This window comes from Panthera onca, chromosome D4 (genome assembly GCF_046562875.1).
Source record: "Panthera onca isolate mPanOnc1 chromosome D4, mPanOnc1 haplotype 2, whole genome shotgun sequence".
Taxonomy (NCBI): domain Eukaryota; kingdom Metazoa; phylum Chordata; class Mammalia; order Carnivora; family Felidae; genus Panthera; species Panthera onca.
Genome location: NC_138351.1, coordinates 59,022,396 through 59,039,136, shown reverse-complemented (window position 1 = coordinate 59,039,136; position 16,741 = coordinate 59,022,396). Strand labels below are relative to the sequence as shown.

The 16,741-nt window shown below is 50.2% G+C and overlaps 1 long non-coding RNA gene across 3 annotated transcripts in view; it reads right to left on the bottom strand.

Moving 5' to 3' along the window:
• The window catches only part of LOC132663206 (uncharacterized), an 82,575-nt gene that overhangs the window by 40,975 nt on the left and 24,859 nt on the right, over positions 1-16,741 (bottom strand). For all 3 annotated transcript variants that reach the window (XR_009602976.3, XR_009602977.3, XR_014135964.1), the window contains exon 3: positions 4,740-4,973. This is a non-coding gene — a long non-coding RNA (uncharacterized LOC132663206). The remainder of the gene's footprint in view (positions 1-4,739; positions 4,974-16,741) is intronic.

Sequence of the window (16,741 nt, the reverse complement as noted above, 5' to 3'; positions counted from 1 at the left end):
CATTCTAGGGGGGCATGGGCAGCCCCTGAAATGTTCCCTTGGCGCCTGGCCTCAAACACACCAGGAAAAGGCAGCCCTGAGTCCGGGACAGCCATCATGGGTTATCCCAACCTCTCCTGCACATCCTTCACACGCACGTGTGTGTGCACACACACCCCACCAACAGAGAGTCTGTATGCCGATTGATCCAGCCCTGGAGTGCTTCTGCCCTGCCCTCTGGTCCCTGGTGTGCAGGTCACTTGCCTCAGCTATGGAGGGCTAACGGGGTCTCAGCCTTAACTTGTACAGAGCGGAGCACCTGCTCCCCGCTGGCCGCCTCTATACCCAGGCTTCCTCGTCTCAGTTCACTGCAGCTCCTCCCTTTGAGTTGCTCAGACTAAAATCCTCAGAATCACCCTTGCTTCCTCTACCTGTCTCAAGTCCCACATCAAATCTGTCCGCAAACCAAATCGGCTCTGCTTTCAGAATCTGTCCAGAATCAGACCACTTGTCACACTGTCAGCCTGTCCAAGCCACCTCCATTCTCACCTGGAAAAGCGGGCTCCCTGCTCTCCCTCTGCTTCCTCATTCACCTACTCTTTCTTCTCCACATGGCAGCCTGAGCGATGCTTTCACAGCATGAGTCCAGTTACCTTCTCAAAGCCCTCCAGCGTCTCTCTGTGCTACTCAGAGTGACAGCAGGGGCCTCGTGTTGGTCTACAAGGCTTGGTTCCCAGACTCCACTAAGGAATGTGGGCTCATCCCCTCCAGAAGAGGGGAGCTTCCCAGAAGAGGGGCATGGTGCTGCTCCTGGTAGGGCAGGGAGAATGTGGACAAGGAAAAGGGAGGAAGGACACCCAGGCCCAGAGCAGGATGGGATTGAAGGCCTGGGTGGCGGGGAGGGGCAGCTCAAAGGGATAGAGCTTTGGGAAACAGTGGGAGAGATTCCTGGGAGAATCAGGGTGTTCAGTAGATGAAGACATTGGACTTCTACCCTGTGGACAATGGCAGAACTCCTGAAGGTGTCTGGGCAAAGGGCTGATGTGGTCACAAATGCTCTATTTCATAGGCCGACAGGGCCGTCACCCAAAGATGGAGGAGAAGGCCCAGAAGAACAATTAGAAGTCAGCCGGCAGGTTGTATGAAAGGAACACTAATTTGGGTGTCCAGAGAGCTGCGCCCCAGTCCCAGTGTCACCACTAATCATACTGGTGATGTTCAGTAATACCAAACCACGTCTCCTCCCTCTTGGCCCAATGGCACCTGTCATCGAGTCCCAGAATCACAGAGCTGCCAGGGACCTCAGAGGTCATCTAGTCCAGATTTCCAAACTCCGGCCTGGGAAGTCAATTTACTGAGGTAAGAGTGTTTTTAAAATGAAATAGAAGAGAAGGGACTAGGTCAGAGTGCACTGCTTGTAGTAAAGATAAAATTGCTTTATGAAACTTTTGTTTTGAGTGTGTGTGTTGGTTCAAAATATAAATCCACTTCCGTGGGTCACGGTAATGAATGTTTGAAATTCACTGATAAAGTCCACTCCCTCTGCCCTGTGTGAACTGTGTTTACAGCATTCTCAATAAAATGCACGACCTCTCTTGTTCATCTCCGGGAATAGGATGACGACCCCTCCCAAGGCAATGCTCTGTGCATCAGAAGCACTTCCTCACGCTGAGCTCAGATTTGCCTTTTGTCCTCCTGTCCATTGGTCTTCCCCAGTTCTTTGACCATCTTCCCCCAAATAAACCCAGTCTGACTTCAGATAACAGCATTGAAAGAATGGGAGACAAGTTTACAGGCCTCTTGACTGTGTTCTTTCAAGGCACTAAGCTCATGTATTTCTCATGTCTGCCTGGCACCTCTTCTCTGGGAAGCACGATCCGGGAGCTCATTCTGGGTGACCACCTCCCAACTCATAATCTACTCAGTTTCAATGGCCAGGACCCCAACCCCTGGCTCCAGAGATGGCCAGTGTGAGCGCCACATCCCCTTGGTCATAGGGACTTGGCTCCAGGGCAGGAACACGGTCCAAGCAGAGACAGAGACAATCAGGGACTTTCGCTGAAACTATTAGAACAGATGATACAGTGCTAAGACGGTGGACTATAAGCCCAGAAGTGCAATGACCATCTTTGCCAAAGCCTAGGGAAAATGTGTCACTGAACGAAGCCAACACCGAGGAAACTAAAGGGGATGGAGAAAGAAAGCAAGAGCAAGAGAGAATAATACTTGCTGTGATGGGCTGAAATGTGCTCCCCCCCCCCCCCAATTATGTTGAAGTCCTAACCCTCAGTACCTCTGAATGTGACTTATTTGGAAACAGTGTCTTCACAGAGGTAATGAAGTTAAAATGAGGTCATGAGGGTGGGCCTTCATCCAATATGGCTGATGTCCTTATGAGAAGGAAAGGATTTAGACACAGAGACAGATGTGCAAGGAGAGAAAATGCTGTGAAGACACACAGGGAGAATTCCACATGAAGACAGAGGGCTGGAGTGACACGTCTGCAAGACAAGGATCTCCAAACATGTCTGGCAAACTTCCAGAAGCTCGGAAGAGGCAAAGAAGGATTCCCCTACATTTCCAGGGGGACTGTGGACCTGCCGACATCTAGATGTCCAGCATCTGGAACCGCGAGACAGTACGTTGCTGTTGTTTGCCACCCAGTTTGTGATGCTTTGTCCTGCCAGCCCCAAGACACTAACACAGCTGCATATACTTATAGAGCACTTACCGTGTGTAAGCATTTTACATACATTAACCTACTTCATATTCACAGCCCTGTAAGGTAGTACTGTTTTTATCCCCGTTTTACAAATGAAGAAATGGAAGTACAAAGATGTTAAGTAACTTGCCCATGGTCACTTAGCTTATAAGGGGCAGGGACAGGATTCAAATGCAGGCATTGGCTGACCATTAGGCAATACTGCCTCTCAAGAGAGGTGGTGTCTTGATGACGCCGTGGAGGCTCTGGATCCAACGGCTAGAAGCCAATTACAGGAGCCAAGAAATATCCAGAGCTCAAGTTCTTTTGATTTGGGTTTCTGTTGCCAACGGACCCACCCTGGAGGCATCCCAGCTCCGTAGAGCTTTGTTCTACAGCCTGGTTCCCAGATGCTTTGTCATCCTTACCGTCTTCACCCCCGCCCCCATTCCCTGTACACTGCCACCAGGGGGTGGCCTTCTTGATTCCTTGCCTTAAAACAAACCAAGGTTCTTAAAAATGACACACTGGCTCTCTGGTTGGTCCTCAAGGACCAAAAGGCAGAAGAGTGGCTAGCCAGGAGCAGCAAGAGGGCTGAAGGGAGCTTTCTGAAAAATTCATTAGGGAAATTCTCCCTCCTAAGTCTAAGGCAGAGAGAAGTAGAAGAAAGAGGAATGAAGACAAACATGCAAGAAAGTCATATGGGGCTTTACAGGGGACTGGGCATGAACAAAGATTTGAGGGTTGACTGGGAGACATGTAAAAGAGAGGGGAGGAGGCGGAGGGGGAGTGGAAGGAGGGGAACAGGGAAGAGGGAAAGAGGAGGGGGAGGAGGAAGAGGGCTAGGAGGAGGGGGAGGAAGTGGAAGGGGAGGAGAGGGAGGAGGAGGGAAAGAGGGAGGGTAAGGGGGAAGAGAGGGAGGAGGAGAAAGAGGGAAGGGAAGGGAGAGGAAGAGGAGAAAGAGGATGCCTCACCAGTGTCTCCCGTTCCCACATGCCTCTCCAGGTCCAGTCAACCATCTCTCTCCAAGCATCTCTCCAATCTGGCCCTTTATCTCCTACAAGAAACCTCACGACTGACAAAATCTTGTGAACAGATAGTTAAAGTGCTCCAAAGGAAGGGAGGCTTCCGATGAGCAGTAGAACTTTCCAGTCTAGAGCTGAGAGAACACAAGGTCACACTCCAGAGAACCCAGAGAGCCAAGGAAGAGGTATGGGAAACTGACCATCAGCCCCAGACCCAGTGCTTAGGAGGCAGCCTGTAGCAGGTGAAAGATAGTTTCAGGCCAAAATAAAAAGTGCTAGGAACAAAAAATGGGTGATAAACTTCGATAACAGGATCTCTTGCTGTCAAATTGCAGCATGTTGAAGGATTTAGAGAGTCTCAGAGGCCTCTGATGTGAGATGGTTTGGTAAAGCTTGTTGGTCTTAACGCTGACAGCAGAGAGGGACGGATATAGACCAAAGTGGGAAAGAGGCAGGAAACTGAAAGACAGGACGGGAGCCAGAAGAGAGGGACAGGAAATACAGAGAGGGGAGAGGAGAGACAGAGTGGAAGATGAAAGGGGAAGAGAAGACACGGAAGGGTCAGGATGGAGAGAGAACTGGTGGGGGACTGGCAGAGTGACAGGTGCCATCATTTGTGGGGCAGAGGTGCCCGGACGAAAGAAAGGGCCCACCGACCGCAGCCCAGGGCACCTGGAGAGAGGCCTCGGCTCCCGCAGGAGTGGCAGAGGAGGCCAGGAGGCCAACACATGCTGCTAATAAATGACTCTCGCAGTTGATAACCCTCGTTAAACAGAACTTCACAAATGGCTTAATCTGAATTTCCAATACTTGATAGATTTCAAACCCAGGACAATTATCTTTGACGTAAAGGATCAATAAACAGTTCCCTGGCCTGAATCCCCCCAAAAAGGGGACACTTCCAACAGGGTTGCTAGGATTAAAACTCCTTCAAATGCCGAATAAACACTGACTTATCTCTTTTTAAAGAACTTTTCTGTAAGGCAAAGGTTAGCTTTGTAAGGAAAGGCTGGATGAAAATTAATCTAACTTACGGTGACCTCCTCGAGCTGGGTTTGAATTACATTTCCACATGGCCTGTGAAGATCTTTCACGTCTCTCGCTCCATTAGTTGGTGTACTTAGCAAAGGTCAGGTAATGAGCAGACGTACTTTCCAGTCCAGAACATGATCCTGCCGCACGGCCCCTTCCACCTTCCTGGCGTGTCTCTGTTGGAGGTCACCGGTCTGGGTATGAGCCATCTTTGCGATGCCTCATCCTGAAGGCTCCTGAGAACGATGGACATTACCATTGTCACCACAGCTCTGGGATGTCAGAGGTCTCACATGGTTCCCCATGCTCTGGGGCTGAGAGAATTTAATAGAGGCCCTCAAGTTTCTTATACTCACAAGGGGAAATTCACACATCCCTTTCAGGGAACTGCTTTGTTTCAACCTGCTAACTAAATGTCAAAAGAGGGGAGGGAAGGAACTGGAAAAGGAAGCCAGTGTGATAAGAAAGCTTCATATGCCCCCAAACCCAGAGTCTTCTGTCTTTTGGTCTCATCCATGGCAGGTTCACATTCGCATGGGTCCCTGAGCTTCTCTGTTCATTTTTTCCTTTACCCTCAGAGTGGGATCAGAATTCACTGCTTTCAGAAGATGGCCAAAGAGCCCAAAGGAAGCATGCATTGGATAACAATAATACACACTCATAGTCCTTCTGCAGGAGCTGGACCTCCCTGTTCTGAGAACATAAAGAGACGAATTGGGTCAGACCTTGCCCCCAAGGACTTTAAAACTGTGGAGTAACAGATGTGTATGTCATTGACTGGCACACATGGGCACTAGAGATGCCTGTCACGGCCTCCCCACACCCATCAACCTCCTGAGAGACTATGCCTCCAGGTTTCCTGGGGCTGGATAAGAATGTACAACCTGTTTATGAAATGAAATTCAACTTGTTCTCTTTCTTTCTCTCTTTTGAGCTCTCCCCCGTTCTCTATCACTTGCTACATCATAAGGCATCTAACCACCTACTTGGCCATGTTTTCTCTAGCCCCTTCCCTACTATCATTTTGGAAGTTGTACATTCTACTCCCAGTCTTTCAGTGTTGACCCTTTAAACATTTGAGTGCTTGTTTAACTGTATACTTTGCTAAAAGCTTAAAGGGAACTGGTATCTTTATCCTCCTGCCCTCATATTCCCCACGCTCCAGACTTCTTTGTCTAGAATGGAAGCCTGTTTGCAAACACGAGAAAGGCATTGCAGCTGTTCTCCACTTGATAGCCATGTGGAGCAGTAAGGAAGGTGTGGTGGGAACTGAGGAGACTTTGGGGAGCCACCAGAGGGGAGCTGCTGGGTCCCAGGCAGGACACCAGAGCCAATCACAGATGGCTGCCCAAGAGTGGGCTGTGGCCAGGGCAGTGCTGGGTGGTGACTGCAAGAACCCAGGCGCAGCCTGAGGGCCAGGTGGCTCTGCCCAGAAGCCCTCCACTCTTCCTGAGAGAGAAACTTCAGGCCATCCACTCCCTGAACCCTGGTCACCAACAGCCCAGTGATTGAGCAAGGGAGAGCCTTTGCCCAACTCATTGCGGGGCTCCCTCTTGGAGGACACCTCCCCACATGCCCCAGGGCCCCAAGCAGGGAGTGGGAAGGGGCTCCCGTGCTCTTCTCTGGGGTGAAAACTAGCACACTGGAGCACCCCAGCCTGGGAGGGCACGACAGATATTCCTGCTACACCCACTCGAGGGTTCCCAGCTCTCCCTTTTCCTTCCATTCTTTGCCTTTCATTTAACTGGGCCGAGAATCATGCCGGTGACAAACCCTCCCACAGGCAAGAGAAACTGAGATGAGACCTGAAATCGGACAAAAGCCAGAACCAGAGCCTGCAGCTTTGGCAGGTCCTCAAATCCCAGAAAGCCCTTCAGAGGATCTACCTGAGGTTCCCCGCATCTGGCCAGCCCGGCTGCTTACATTTGTTGTTCTTCTGGAACCAGCTAGCCAAACGAATAGAGGGTATTTTTCACTCCCTACTCAGGACCTAGAGTGAGCTTTTTAGAATGTAGATTGGGTCTTATCTTTCCCCTTTATAAAGCCCCTTGATGGCTTCCCACCCCAGCCCCCTTAAGACAAAATCCAAATTCCTTACCATGCCTCACAGGGCCCCGTGTGTGCTGGCTGCTGGCTGCCTGAGGACATGCTGTCCTTCCCTTTCTTTGCCACCCCAGCCCCGCACGGCCGTTCTGCGCTCCCTGAACTGCTGGTCTCCGTCTCCTTGCCAGCTCTCACCCTTCGTACAAGCTGGGCCCTCGGCCCCTCTTGCCCCAGCTCACCCCTGGCTTGTTTCTTCTCATTCTTCAAATTTCAACTTAAATGTCGCCTCCTTAGAGAAGCCTCCCTCGCCAGCCACCCACTGAAATGAGGCATCACCACCTCCCTCTCTTTGCGGCACTTCCCCCAACGGTGATTTGCTTCTCTTCTTGTTTATCCTCAGTCTTGCCCCACAAGGCTGCAAGTTCCACTGAAAAGGACCCCGCCTTGTTCACTACTGTTTCCCCAGCACCTAGAACAATGCCAGGCTACCCATAGGCTACTCAGTAATTATTAGTGAAATGAATGAGTGGATTTATTAAATAAGCATTTATTGAGCGTTCCAAGGTTGCGGTGAAGAAAGAGTGAGGCAGTACTATGCAAATATGAATGGCTCTCATTGTCAGCATCATCACTATTTCTAGCCGAGATGAACTTGCAGACCTGAGCATGGGCCAACCACCAGCCAGTTTTGCCAGGCTGGTTATTTCCAGCACAATCTGAACAACAGCAACCACTGAAAAGGTCAAGGTTTCACCACACTTGGCACAACAAGGATCATTTACAGTCCGATCATTTGGATTAATTTCTTGACTTTGGTTTGATCTGTTTTTGTCAAGCAAGCAAATATATATTAATATTTGCAAAAAGCTTCCCTGCATGTGGTGCCCACTAAAATATGGCTGCATTTTCCATAGTAATTGTCTCTAGAAGCTCATTCCCAGCTGCGCTGGCTCATTTAGCTAATCTGCAGTAAGTATGGTATTGATCCAAGCAGCAAGGGAGGAGCACATTAGCCTGGCCCACAGAAGGGTCATTACTTTGGCTGCATGGTCACTTTACAGACTTGGCCGCAGACTAAAAGCCACCCCGAGAAATCAGCCTTCTGCTCTGACCTCACCCCAAGCACCGCCGTACTTACTCACCCAGGCAGTGGCAACTGAGCTGGCCACAAGGAGAAAGGCAATGTGATGACAACATTTCAAGGAGACCCTATCACTCCCAAGAAAGAGCTCCTATCATTCATTCTTTTCATTCATAACTGACAATATCTTCTAAAAATGGTAATACTCAATGCTCGCCGAGATGCATTAAAATTGATATTTTTATATGCTGTTATATATGCCTACAAATGTCCAGAAATAGGGGACTGGTTAACTGAATAAGCTATTGCACATATTTTCAAAGAATACTCGTCAGTCATGGGAAAGTATGTGTGATTTATGAAGTGGGGGATGGGGAGGAAGCAGCTTTCAAAACAGTGTGGATATTTTGTACACCATCATCCGAAAGTATTTAAAACTAAATTTGCACATATGCATAACAAAATTACTGGATTGATGAAGGAGGTGGTGGATGCCCAGGGAAAGGTATTATTCTCTATCCTGTCCGTATTTGAAATATTTCACAATAAAAAAGTGAAAAAAAAAAGATTGAATACATACATGCCAAAATATTGACAGCAGATGCAGGATCCCAGGTTGTTTTTATTTTCTTCTGAAAGAGTGTCCATATTTTTCAAATTTTCTTGAATACACTTGAATTCTTTTTAAGATTCCCCCCCCCCCACCAAAAAAAACAATAAAACTTCCTTTACAAATAAAGCAACCGTCACACATGGCACCCAGTTGGTTAGTGCTTACATGTTCAGGGTCTGGGAAGGTGTGATGGAGGAAAGAGCTAGCTGGGGAAGGAGAACAGGTGTACCAGGAAGGAAGAACGTCCGAGGCAGGGAAATCCATTGTTTGGAAAAGTTGGTGGATCCTCTTATTTGGCTGATTAGAACCCGTGAAAGGTAGACCAGACTAAAAGGGTCTGGAGGATCCAGCATCTGAGGACTGGGGGCCATAAAAGGGAGGTGGGGAGGGACCTGAGGGCACTGGTGTGCAGAAGAGCTCTCTGTGTTAGAATGGTCACCGCAGGCTGGAGCAGAGGGTGTTGGATGGCCACACTACAAATATGGCATCCAGTAGAGAGGCTAGAATATGGCCAGGTGGAAATAAGTGGGCCAAGCCCGGGGCAGTGGCAGTCCGGCCACCCAAGGAACATTCCCCAAGATCCAGCACAGGTTCCCTGGGGAGGTGATTAAGAGCTCCAGCTGAGGGGCCAGATTGCCTGGTTTGATCCTGGCTTCACCACTCACTAGCCGTGTGACCAGAGGAAAGGACAAAACCCTTCTGTCCCCCCAGGGTTTTCATCTGTATAGTGAAGATAATACGCTATCATAGAGCTGTTGAGAGGATGAGTCGACAGATGTGAAGCACTTGTGAACAGGGCCTCATATAGAGTAGCAGTACAGGTTAGCTGGCATTATTTCCTCCCACTGGAAGTCCACCCACGGTGCCCTGTGCCACAGTAGCATGTTGCATGCAGGACCACCTGAATCAGCAACAGGCATAAGCCAAGGCACAGTGTGTGGCACAATCCTCCCCAAAAAAGTTGTCAAAAGAGTTAAAGTGTTGACAAAGTCAAGGTTAGGAGAGACTAGAAGGATGTTGTAGAAAGTGTCAGTGACCCAGCCTCTGGTCGCAGCTTTGGCATTAACTCCCAGATCAGAAGTCAGGGTGAAGATGATTGTCCTGGGACAAAATTCCTAGGTCACTGGCAGGATAGTGCCCCCTGTCCTGGGTGCAGAGCCCATCTCTTCTGACTCCACCTGCAGCCTGTGGCCGGGAGGTTTTCTGGGGCTGCTTCCCTCATCTAGACTGGCCTTTAATAGCACCTGTTGTGGGGCTGAGGTCCATCTGCTCTGAAGGAAATGAACTAGAACTACTCCCGTTACCACCGCAGGAACTCTGCACCTACCAGTCCCCAGTGCAAACTGCACGTGGCTTCTCTAAAACTCAAAGTTGGAGGCAGAGCTGCCTTTGGTCTGAGCAGGCAGGAGAGGGTGGTGGGAGGAGCCATGTCCCCCACACCCCTACCTCCTCTCCTATTTTCAGACCCACAGAAGTGATAAACAGGCTCATTCCAAGGCAAAGGAAATGCACAATCAATCCACGCCTTTAGGGCTGGGCTACAATTTAAGGAGAGGAGAAGAGAAGATAAATAAAAAGGCCTATTTTCAAGAGAGCCATTTAAGCCCAGAGAGAGGCCGTAATAATGTGCGCACCAGCTCTGCTTACATTCGTCCCTGGCTCTCTCAAAATTGCCCTGAGATAATCAAAAGGAAGTGAAGGGGAACAACACAGACTCCAGTTGAGAAGAGGATGTGGTAATTAGCACCCGATGCCTGGACCCCGCTGTCAGGCAGAGCAGTTGGTCACCGCGGGGCCTCCTGCTGTCTTCCAGTGGCAGAAGACACTTCGGCTCTTCCCATCTCACCCTGAAGTTGGAAAGTACCGCACTGACACGTCCATGACTGTATTTCTAAAATCATCTCTCAAAGAGATAAATGACTTCCTCCAGCCAGCGTTGTCCGACCCGGGTCTGGGAATAGATAAATTCATTTACTCGGGAGCTAAATCTCCATTTTTCTCCTGGTGCCATCTATAATCCCATCTCTTTCACTGTTTGAGACACTTGGGGTGATGAATGTGCTCCAGTCTTGGGAGAGAGGTGAAATCCTCACTGGGAGGACCTAGCGGCCAATCTGAGGGCCAGGCCCAAGTGACAACCTTCTCTCTGGGCTGGCTGAGTTCCGGAAGCCACCACACAGATGGGTCCCCTGCAAGGAACCACACTAGGCTCCAAGTAGGAGTCCTGTCATCCCCACATCAGACCTGTCTACCTGGGCCTGGACAGGCTGAAGCCTGCCCTGCAGACCGGCAAGGCCCCTTCCATGTCCCCTACAGTAGGAGACAAGGACTGGCTGGGATCAGAGGAAGGAAGGCCGGACAGGCAGCATGGCTCTGGCAGATACCCCAAACTCAGCTCCTGCAAAAAGGCTAGAATTGAACCTCGAGAAAGATTCTCTATTGCTAGTAATTCTTCCTGGGGATATTAACAAAGCAAGGCCGCAAAAGTTACCCCCTCTGTCTCTTCGCTGATCTTCCAGGCCCGTGGATCAGGGTCATCCAAACTCCACGAGCCACAATTTCCTCACCCATAAAATGGGGATCTTAATTCTTATCCTGCAAGGATTCAGAGAGGCAAAGCATAGACACTGGTAAGATAGATGCACAGCTCATTATTATTCTGTCCTAACCCAGCAGATCACATCAGGACACCTGGCCCAGTGGGTCTCAGCTCCCACTGCACGAAGCCATCACTGGGAAGCCATAAAATAAATAACAAATGAAACGCGGTGCCTGACTTCCAGCCTGGACCAATTATATCCCACCTCTGCCAGTGGGGCTGGCACCGGTATTTCTCAGTGTGTAGCCAAGGGCCGAGAAGCTGTGGTCCAGTTTGCTCACTTGCTCACTCCTTTCCTCAGACCCCGGGGTCAGCCCCTTGTCAGGCTCTAAATGATCAACACATGCTTGTTGGCTCAGGGGCAGCCCTGCAGTGGCCTTCCCAGGAGAGACAGAGGAATGATGACATACTGGTTAAGACACATCAGTAGGGACTGTGGCTTGAAGCCCACAAGCTGACGACAGTGTAGCAGATGTTTATTGAGCCTGTTTGAATGCGAGGTTCTGTACTGCCTGCTGGGTGTGGATTGTGTCTCTTAATCCTTCTCATGACCCTTGAGGTGGCACTGATAGGAAGACAATTTTACCGATGGGAGCACTGAGGCTTAGAGGCTACCATGTGGCAGAAGAGAATTTTGCCTCTGGCCTCAGGCTGGGGCATGTTCCTCACCCTATCTCTCTGTACACCAGTTCCTGTCTCGGTTAAGGAGGGGGGCCACGAGCCCCAGCCCCAGCTTTGAAGTCGCTCTGGTGTAGTACAAAGGGTGGGTGCTTGGCTGACAACCAGATGTGCATTCACACCTGTGCTTTTCACCATGCCTGGGCCCTGGCTTTTGATGACGGCAGAATGAGGTGGGCCCACAGAATGGTGACCTGGATGGTCAGGGGCCTGATCTCTGAGACCAAGATCTTCGTGACTGTAATACACGGGCTCGACCTGAGATTAAGCTATAGAGTTTGTTCCCCATCAGTCCTTCATGGACGCCCCACTGAAAGTTGCATGTGGGTGTGTACGTGTATGTATGTGGGTAAGCTGTCCAAGGTCACTTGCCAGTTACTGATAGAGCTCAGGATCCCAAGATGCTGAATTCAAAGTACAGTGCTTCTTTTCTTAAGACAGGGACACTGTGGGAGCTTTGGCCAAGGGCAGGTTCTTGCAAGGTACATAAGCCTCCTGGTCCAATTTGGACCTGGACTCTTGGCCTTAGCTTAGCCTCGTGGCTGCAGGGTGGGTGCAGAGGCTTGGTGCTCAACATCTTTTCCAGTCCCTTCCAGTTGGCCTTCCTGGGCTATAGAGCCAAGAAGGCCCAAAGCTGCATTTACTGGATGCCCTTGCAGCTGAGGGTCCAGATGTGATTTCGGTTCAGCCAATCAGATGCACCTGAGTAGTGCATGTGGCAGGTGAGGGGGAGGCAGGGCTGCGTGTCTGCTGCTCCTGCCCCTTCAGCTCATGCTGCATTATCTGCAAGAGCTGTCATACGTCAAGAAGCACAGTCAAGGCACCGTTGCTTTGCAGCTATGGATCCAGCACATTCCTCCACTCTCCTGACTCTGGCAGAGGTGGGGCTCCTCTGGCAGGCCGGTTCTGCAGTGTTGTTCTGGGAGTTATTTCTGCAGACCCGGCCAAGGGTCTACTCCGCTCGCCCTCCAAACGAACAGTAAGCACCTAGTTTCCTGTCTTAAATCCCTTTCTTCTTAAACAGCTAAGGCTACTTCTATTATCTGCGACTAAATGTAGACTCCTACCAACTTACCTGGCTTTGACTGTGAGACCCACATGAATAAGGGGAAGCAGTACTGCCCTGAACCAGGGGCCAGAGACGGTGAGCTCTGCCTCCAGCTTGCAGCGGGCACTTGGGTGAAACACTTGCCTAATTTGAGCCTCAACCTTCACATCTGTAAAGTGAGGACCACCCCCATTGGGCTTTCAGCAAACACCAGTCCTTCAGAAGCTTAGTCTAGCCAAGGAGAGGAGCTATTAGTAGGGAAATGGGGGCTATACAGTGTCTCGGTTGTCCTGACAGATGATTCTGCAGTATAGTGGGACACAGAGGAGAGACAGTTCCTGGGGAGAGGTGGGGGAATCAGAAGAGCATCCAGAGAGGAAGTCGGCATTGATAGGCTGGGGACAGGAAAGGCGGAGTTATAGACGGAAGAACCATTTGAGAAGAGATACAAATGTACGACAGTCTTGGAAGTTTGGGAAACAGGAAAGTGTAGGGCAGAGAAGAGGAGAGCCCAATGGGGAAGAATCCTCAGGAGGACAGGGCCAGGCCCTCTGGGGCCACGGTGGTAGCAGCCAACCCTCCATACCTGGTGCCATCCCAACTCCTGCCTCTTCACAACCTAAGTGTTTCAACATCCACAGCCAACCTGTGAGGTGAGAGGCAAGTCACGTTTGCCCCATTTTATAGACGAGGAAGCTGAGGCTCAGAGGCAAGAAGCTGACGCATGGGCACACAGGGAGTTCAGTGGGGGGGAAAGGGTAAGAGCCAGTTCTCTGCCTTCCAGCCCAGCTTTTCTGCACGACAACCCCTGTCAGTGGGCGGGATGCAGCTCAGGGGGCGGAGCTGGGCCTGCCAACGGAGTAACTGCAAGCTGAGGCTTTCATCTGCTTGGTAGGGACCTGATCCAAGGGCTGAAGAAGGGTCCTGGGCTTCTGCGCAGAAAGCCGGGGCCACAAAGACAGAAAGGCCTGGAGTGAAGGCAGCATAGGGATCAGCCTACCTCCCAAACCCCAAGTCCTGCCAGTTCTCATGGTTATAAGGAAAACAGACACAGGATCTGATCCCAGTCTGATCCCAGCTCCAGGAAAGGCTCATCACCACACTGAGTCTGGGTCTCAGCTTGCTCAACAGTAAAATGGGGATAATAAACTTTGCTTTGGTTACCTTCAGGGTTTGGGGAGAAACACATGTGATAAAGGACCTAAAAGCCTCTGGTCACCTATAGACCTGGCTGTCAGGGATCTTCACCTGAGGAATGGAGGAATGGGCCGGGGTGGGGGTGGGGTGGCCAGGAGGGGGCCTCTTCCATACACTCACCCCAGAGTGGGCATTTTCCTCCCTTGTCCCTTGTTTCCTGCCTCTCTCTACACACCCCCCATCCCCCTGCCCAGCCTGTTTGGCATCCCCCTGACACCTCCCCTATCCTAGTCTTGTATCCTAGCCAGCGGAGGCAGAGGGGGTGCCCAGATACAGGAGGAAAGCCCCTCAGCAGTGAATCTCATTCCTGCTCTCTGGGCGGCAAAGCTGGAAATCCCCCAAGCTGGACTTGGCTGTGACCCTGCATGGCCGAGGTACCCCCTTTTTGTTTTGGGCATCTTCGCACCGTGGAGCTGCCGCCGCCACCACCAGCCCTGTGAAGAGTTCCAACCCATTAATGCCTCCACGTCACCATGGCAACACAGGCTCCCGACTCTTCCAAAGATGGGAAATAGGAGTGACCGTGCCAGGGCAGGCCTGCACCCCTTCTCCACACGCGCAGGAGAGCCAGAGACCTCGACTCGTCTCCAGTCAGGACAGCCGCCTCGCCTGATCTGCTGTGCCCCCGGTGTCTGTCCCGCAGAAACCCCCGCATGCCCCAGACACCCACAGCCACTAAGTGTGGCTCACTGAGTAGCGGATGGCTTTCAGCTTTTTTTACGCCAAGTTTCTCCATGACTGTGTACCTGCCTTTTCTCCCCACAGCTCTGAAATCCAAGCAGGCTCATAGCAGAGCTGGGGCTAACACAGTGACAGTATGTAGTGGCTAATACACTCCTGTGTTTTCATTGACTCCACGGTGGAAATGTCCAAGGTATGTATGGCCGTTCCTCCCATTTTATAGAAGAAATCGAGAGGTTAAGTAGCATGTCCAAGGTCACACTGCTGTTAAATGAAGACAATACTTGCATTTCAGGGCTGTTTTTCACTTGGTATATCTGACACGTAGTTCTTACAATACTCCAGGTGCTGTTCTGTGCTTTATGCATATTAACTCTTTTAAACCTCATAACAGTCCGATGAGGTAGGGACTATCAATAGCTCCACCTTACAGATGAGGATATCAAGGCCCAGAGAAGTTAAGTAACTTGCCCAGAGTCACACAGAATGTGGTAGAGCCTGGAGTCAGGCCCAAGCAGTTTGGCTTCCGAGTTTGTGTCCGTAACCACTATACCATGCTTGATTATAACTCTAAGGTTTTAACTCCCAGCTGTACCCCATCTCACCCTGAAGTCAAGAAATTGACCACCTGACCACCTCCTGTAGCCATGCCTGGCTTCGCTCACTGAAACGGCCGGCTTCTCAAACCAAGCAACTGGCTAGTTTTGAGGATTTTATCTTCCTAACCATCCTGCATCTTTCTTTTCCAATTTCGCTCACTCGCAAAGTAAGCTCACGTTTCCACTCATTGCTCCGGGCCTTAAAAGGCCCCCATTTGGAACAACAGCTGGGAATTGTCTTCCTTGAGAGAGAAGAGCCTTCCAGTACCCTCGCAAGGGAAGTCCCCCTTGTCCTCCCACACTCAGACTGTCTCCAAAGACCATTAATGCAATCACTTAACAAGAGGCCGGCTCTAATAGAAAGGAAGAAAGAGGAGGACCATTGTTAGCGGTTTGAAGGGGAGAAGAAATCATAAAATCCATCAAACCTGTATTTGTCTCATTAAAAGTGTTTCTAATTTATAATGTCCTGGAATGCAGTTGCCGCCCAGCTGTGCGGGCCTGGTAGTGCTGCCTGGTGCACACCCCCCACCACCGCGCCGGGGCCCCCTCTCCCACCTCGCTGGGACTGCCATCAATTTCTGCTCATCAGCGGCACTTACAGTAAATGGATTCATTTGTGGCAATGGGAGCTGAGAGACAAAGGTGACAATATAATTAAGGTTTTTAATTCTATGCCTGAACAGTTAAGTCCAGAACTCATGATAATTAGCTGGCTGTAATGAAAGATCTTTAATCGTTATTTTCCCTTTGTTTCCTATAATTGTTCATTTTGGCCAACTACATTTGTCCTTTCATTTGAGTCTGGCTGCAGTTTTGTGTCACTTCCATTATTCCTATAAACTCCGAAGAAAATATGTTGTGGGGTGGTCCTTCACAAAGTCATGGCGAGATGACACAGGGGGCTCATCCATGCACAACTGCTAACTGGGGGCTGGTGGATACTTCCCGGAGGAAAGGAAAACTGGGCTCAAAACATCCACAGGCCCAGGGATGTGTCTACATAAAAACAAGCACCGGCAGGGGAATGAAAAACAGTGGGCTCTCGACAGCTGAACTGGCCGCAAGAGTCGGTGTAGGGAAGGATGATTGTTATCGCACAAGTGCCTGACTCTAGGATGCATGTATTGTCTTTTCCCCTTTTAGCATTCCTATTGTCAGGATGCCTCTTACAACCGATGTGCATACTTAACATCAGCCCCTTCTTTGTATTTCCTGCAAAGTTATAAATGAAATCACAGTACTTCTTATAGTTGATGATGCCTTAGACTTGAAAAAAACATGGTAAAGCATCATTCTATGCAACAAATATGTATTAAGGACTTATCACATTACAGGCTGGGTGCTGGGAATGTAGTGATGGGTAGAAACAGTCCGTCTCCGCTCCTGTGGTCTCCACAGTCTAGAAGATCTTCAGTGCAACCTCCTGTCCAACCATGGCTGGCCGGCTACACAGAACATTTTT